This window comes from Equus przewalskii, chromosome 1 (assembly GCF_037783145.1).
Source record: "Equus przewalskii isolate Varuska chromosome 1, EquPr2, whole genome shotgun sequence".
Taxonomy (NCBI): Eukaryota; Metazoa; Chordata; class Mammalia; order Perissodactyla; family Equidae; genus Equus; species Equus przewalskii.
The window spans coordinates 30,322,473-30,329,271 of record NC_091831.1 but is presented as its reverse complement, the minus strand read 5'-3'; positions in this window follow the sequence as shown (position 1 = coordinate 30,329,271).

Here is a 6,799-nt window from a genome sequence, read left to right as displayed (position 1 = left end):
TCAATAATTATTCTAAATGTAAGTGGATTAAATTCCCCAATCAAAAGACATAGAGAGGCTGAATGGATTGAAAAACAAGACCCAACTGTACGCTGCCTACAAGAGATCACTTTACACAACTAGAAGAACCCACAACTAAGAATATACAACTATGTACCAGGGGGCTTTGGGGAGAAAAAGGAAAAAAATAAAATCTTAAAAAAAAAAGAGAGAGAGAGAGACTCACTTTAGCTTTAAGGACAAACATAGGCTGAAAGTGAAGGGATGGAAAAAGATATCCAGGCAAATGAAAACCAAAAGAGAGGAAGGGTAGCTATAGCTATGTCAGACAAAAGCTGTAATGAGACAAAAGCTGTGACAAGGGACAAAGAAAGTCATTATATAATGATAAAGGGGTCAATTCATCAATAGGATATAACAATTATAAACATACATGTGCCCAACATTGGAGTAACTAAATATATTATGAAATTATTAACAGATTTGAAGGCAGAAATAGACAACAATACAGTAATAGGAGGGGACTTTAACACTTTTAAGAAAGACGGAAAATCAATAAGGAAAGACGAGACTTGAACTACACTTTAGACCAAGTGGACCTAACAGACATATAAGAAACATTCCATCCAACAGCAGCAGAATATACATTCCTCTCAAGCACACCTGGAACACTCTCCAGGATAGATCATATGTTAGGTCACAAAACAAGTCTTAACAAATTTAAGAAGATTGAAATCAAGGCAAGTATATTTTCTAATTACAATGGTATGAAACTAGAAATCAATAATAGCGTGAAAGCTATAAAATTCACAAATATGTGGAAATTAAACACCATGTTCCTGAACAATCAACGGGTCAAAGAAGAAATAAAAAAATATCTTGAGACAAACAAAAATAGAAACACAACCTACCAAAACTTTGATAACCTGGAAGAAATGGACAAATTCCTAGAAACACATAACTTACCAAGACTGAATTATGAAGAAATAGAAAATCTGAACAGACCGATAACAAGCAAAGAGATTAAATCAGTAATCAAAAATCTCCCAACAAATAAAAGCACAGGACCAGATAGCTTCACTGGTGAATTCTACAAAACATTTAAAGAAGAATTAATACTAATCCTTCTAAAACTCTCTCTGAAAGTTAAAGAGGAAGGAACACCTCGAAACTCATTTTATGAGGCCAGCATTACCCTGATACCAAACCAGGCAAGGATACTACAAGAAAAGAAAATTACAGGCCAGTATCGCTGATGAACATAGATGCAAAAATCCTCAGCTAAATACTAGCAAATCAAATTCAACAGCACGTTAAAAGGATCATATGCCACATTAAGTGGGATTTATTGCTGAGATGAAAGGATGATTCAACTTATGCAAATCAATAAATGTGATGCACCACATTAATAGAATGAAGGGTAAAAATCATATGATCATTTCAGTAGATGCAGAAAAAGCAATTGACAAAATTCAACATCCTTTCATGATGAAAACTCTCAACAAATTAGATATAGAAGGAATATACCTCAACATAATAAAGTTCATATATGACAACCCCACAGGTAACATACTTAATGGAGAAAAGACAGTCTCTTCAATAAACGGTGCTGGGAAAATTGTATATTCACATATAAAAGAATGAAACTAGGCCCCTATCTTACACCACTTACAAAAATTAACTCAAAATGGATCAAAGATTTAAACAGAAGAACTGAAACCATGAAACTCTAGAAGAAAACACAGGGAAAAAACTCCTTGACATGGGTCTTGGAAATGATTTTTTGGATACAACACCTAAAGCACAAGCAACAAAATTAAAAATAAACAAGTGGGACTACATCAAACTAAAAAGCTTCTGCACAGCAAAAGAAACAACAAAGTGAAAAGACGAGTTATAGAATGGGAAAAAATATTTGCAAACCATATATCTGATAAGGGGTTAGTATCCAAAATATATAAAGAACTCATACAACTCAATACCAAAAAGACAAATAATCCAATTTAAAAATGGGCAAAAGACCTGAATAGACATTTTCCCAAGGAAGATATATGGAAGGCCAACAGGTACATGAAAAGATGCTCAATATCGCTAGTCACTAGGGAAATGCAAATCAAAACCACCATGAGATATCACCTCATGCCTGTTAGAATGACCATGATCAAAAAGACAAGAGATAAATACTGGTGAGGATGTGGAGAAAAGGGAACCCTTGTGCACTGTTGGTGGGATTATATGGTACAGTCCCTATGGAAAACAGTATGGAGGATCCTCAAAGAATTAAAAATAGAACTACCCTTGATCCAGCAATTACCCTTCTGGGAATATGTCCAAAGGAAATGAAAACACTAATTCTAAAAGATATCTACACCGCCATGTTCATAGCAGCATTATTTACAATAGCCAAGACATGGAAACAATTTAAATGTCCATCAATGGATAAATGGATAAAGAAGTTGTGGTAAATATATATATATATATATATATATATATATATAGTGGCATATTATTCAGCCATAAAAAAGAGAAATCTTGCCTTTTGCAACAACATGGATGGACCTTGAGGGCATTATGCTAAGTGAAATAAGTCAGACAGAGAACAACAAATACTGTATGATCTCACTTATATGTGTAATCTTAACCAAAAACACCTCATATAAAAAAAGGTCAGATTTGTGGTTACTAGAGGTCGGAGGTAGGGGGAAGAAGAATCGGAGAAAGGTGATCAAAAGGTATGAATTTCCAGTTACAAGATAAATAAGTACTAGGGATGTAATGTACAACAAGACAACTGTAGTTAACACTGCTGTATGATAGAGTTCTCTTCACAAGGAAAAAAATTCTTTTTTTTCTTTTTCTGTTTTCTCTTTTTATTGTATCTATATAAGATGATGGATGTTAACTAAACTTATTGCAGTAATTATTTCATGATGTATGCATGTCAAACCATGATGCTGTACATCTTAAACTCATACATTGATGTATGTCAATTATATCTCATTAAAACTGGGAGGGAAAGATGAGAAAAAAATCCAATGACATTTTTCTCAGAAATAGAAAAAACAGTCCTAAAATTTATATGGAACCACAAAAGATCCCAAAGAGCCAAAGCAATCTTGAGAAAAAGGAACAAAGCTGGAGGCATCATATGCTCTGATTTCAAACTATATTACAAACATATAGTAATCAAAGCAGTACAATCGTGTGTCTCTTAATGACAGGGATACATTCTGAGAAATGCATCATCAGGCAATTTCATCACTGTTGTGAACATCATAAAGTATCCTTACACAAACCTAGATGGTATAACCTATTACACACCTAGGCCATATGCTATAGCCTATTGCTCTTAGGCTACAAACCTGTACAGCATGTTACTGTACTGAATATTGTAGGCAATTGTAACACAATGGCAAGTATTTATGTATCTAAACATAGAAAAGGTACAGTACAAATACGGCATAAAAGATAAAAAATGTTCCACCTGTATAGTGTACTTACCATGAGTGGAGCTTGCAGGACTGGAAGTTACTCTGGGTGAGTCAGTGAGTGAGTGGTGAGTGAATGTGAAGGCCTAGGACATTACTGTATACTATTGTAGACCTGAAACCTTAAGTCTCCTAGAAGAAAATGTAGGGGAAAAGCTCCTTGACATTGATATTGGCAATGATTTTTGGATATGAAGCCAAAAGCACAGACAGCAAAAAGCTAAAATAAACAAATGAGACTACATCAAACTAAAAAGCTTCTGCACAGAAAAGGAAATAATCAATAAAATGAAAAGGCAACCCACGGAATGGGAGAAAATATTTGCAAAACATACATCTGATAAGTGGTTAATATCCAAAATATATGAGGAACTCATACAACTCAATAGCAGAAAAACAATCCAATTAAAAATTGGTAAAGAAATTGAATAGACATTCTTCCAAAGAAGACATACAAATGGTACATGAGAAGGTGCTCAACGTTACTAATCCTCAGAAAAATACAAATCAAAACCATGAGATATCACCTCACACCTATTAGGATGGCTATTATAAAAAAGATAAGAGATAGCAAATGCTGGTGAGGATGTGGATAAAAGGGAACCCTTATACACTGTTGGTGGGAATGTAAATTGGTATAGCCATCATGGAAAATGGTATGGAGGGTCCTCAAAAAATTAAACATGGCACTATCATATGATTCAGCAATCCCACTCTGGACTATATATTCAAAGGGAACAAAATCAGTATCTCAAAGAGATACTGTACTCCCATGTTCATTGCAGCATCATTCACAATAGCCAAGATACGGGAACAACCTAAGAATCCATTGTCAGATGAATGGATAAAGCAAATGTAGTATATTTATACAAAGGAATATTATTCCACCTTTAAAAAAAAGAAATCCTGCCATTTGTAACGGCATGGATGAACCTGGAGTGCATTATGCTAAGTGAAATAAGCCAGATGGAGAAAGACAAATACTGTATGATCTCACTCATATGTGGAATCTAAAAAAAAGTCAATCTCATAGCAACAGTAGAATTGTGGTTGCCAGGGACTGGGGGAGGGGGGAAATTGAGAGATGTAGGTTAAAGGGTACAAACTTCCAGTTATAAAACGAATAAGTTCTGAGAATCTAATGTATAGCATGGTTACTATAGTTAATAATACAGTGTTGTATACTTGAAATTTGCTGAGGAAATCTTAAGTATTCTCATCACACACACAAAAAGAAATAACTATGTGAGGTAATGGACAAGTTAATTAACTTGTTCATGGTAATCATTTCACAATGTATATGTATATCAAGTCATCACATTGTACAGTTTAAATATATACAATTTTATTCTTCAACTGTTCCTCAAAAAAGTTGGAAAAAATGTAGAAAGAACTCTTAAAACTTAACAATAAGAAAACAAACAACCAGATTAAAAAATGTGCCAAAGACATTAATGGATACTTCACCAGAGAAAATAAATAGTTGGCAAGTAAGTATATGAAAAGATGCTCCACATCATGTGTCATCAGGGAAACGCAAATTAAAACAACAAGATACCACTATACACCTATTAGAATGGCCAAAATCCAAAACACTGACACCACCAAATGCTGGTGAGGATGTGAAACAACAGGAAATCTCCATCATTGCTGGTGGGAATGCAAATTGGTACAGTCACTTTGGAAGACAGTTTGGTGGTTTCTTACAAAACTAATCATACTTTTACCACACGATCCAGCAATTGCACTCCTTGGTATTTACTCAAAGGAGTTGAAAATTTATGTCCACGAAAAACCTGCACGCAGATGTCTATAGCAGCTTTATTGGGAATTGCCAAAACTTGGGAGCAGCCAAGATATCCTTCAGTAGGTGAATAGATAAGTAAACTGTGGAACATGCAGACAAGGGAATATTATTCTGTGCTAAAAAGAAATGAGCTATCAAGCCATGAAGAGACATAGAAGAACTTAAATCCATATTACTAAGTGAAAGAAGCCAAGCTGAAAAGACTACATACTCTATGATTCCAACTCTATGACACTCTGGAAAAGGGAAAATTATGGAGATGGTAAAAAGATCAATGGTTTCCAGGGGGTATGGGGAAGGGATGAATAGGCAGAGCACAGAGGATTTTTAGGGCAGTGAAATGGATGTATATCATTATATCTTTGGATATATATCATTATATCTTTGCCCAAACCTGTAGAATGCACAATACCAAGAGTGAACAGTAATGTAAACTATGGACTTTGGGTGATTATGATGTGTCAATGTAGATTCATCAAATGTAACAAAGGTACCAATCTGGTGGGGGATGTTGATAATGGAGCAATCTATACATATGTGGAGCAGAGGTTATATGGGAAATCTCTGAACCTTCCTCTCAATTTTTCTGTGAACCTAAAACTGCTCTAAAAAATAAAGTCAACAAAAAAAAGTGAAATTTTTAAAAAAGGATCAGTCTCTGCATTGTGAAGAATGGAGAAACAAAACAAGACTGGAGTCAGGGAAGATAGAGTTAAAGAAACCAAGGCTATCATGAGTGAACCAATGAAACCCCTTATAGATGTTTTCATTCCTACTAATAAAACAGTTAAGGCAGTTAATTTTAACATTCACTCATGTGAATAATAGTGATATGTCGAAATAATTTCAATGTATCATCCCATGCTTGCTAAAAACCTTGCAGTTTTGACAAGATGCTTGGAAATTTGTTTTGCTTGGTTGCAGATAATCTGCAAACTAAGAAGATGTCCCTGTTGGTTCCTCCATCCAAACATGTCTTTCTGATTTTATAACATAGGGGTGTCACTGACTCCCACATCCTTGGTCCCACAGGTTCACAGAGAGTGAGTCACTTGGATGCTCAATACAAAAAGGCCTTAGACACACTTTGTTTATTCTGTTTGCCTAGCTAAACAGGTATTTCTCAGTCCTCTCTCCCAAATATGGGGTTATATAGGTCTTGTTTTGGCCCATGATAAATAAGCTCATGCCAAGGCACATGGCCCTCAACTCCTCTTATACCAGCCCAATTCCCTACCTCCTAATGGTCCAGAAAACAAGTTCTTGCTTTACTTCCTCTTAGCTTCCTTTGCCTCCCCCAAGACTGTGTCACAAAAAGCTGAAATCTTGTTCTGCCATATGTTTTACCTTCTGTTTTTGTTCCTGTCCCCCTTCCTAAATTGTCTCTTTTCCTCACTATCCCCAAAAGGAATGACTCAAGATCACACATTCTCAAATACGGAAGCAAATCCTCATTTACCAGAATTTCTCACAGGGGAAAAGATAACAGTGAATAACTATCCAA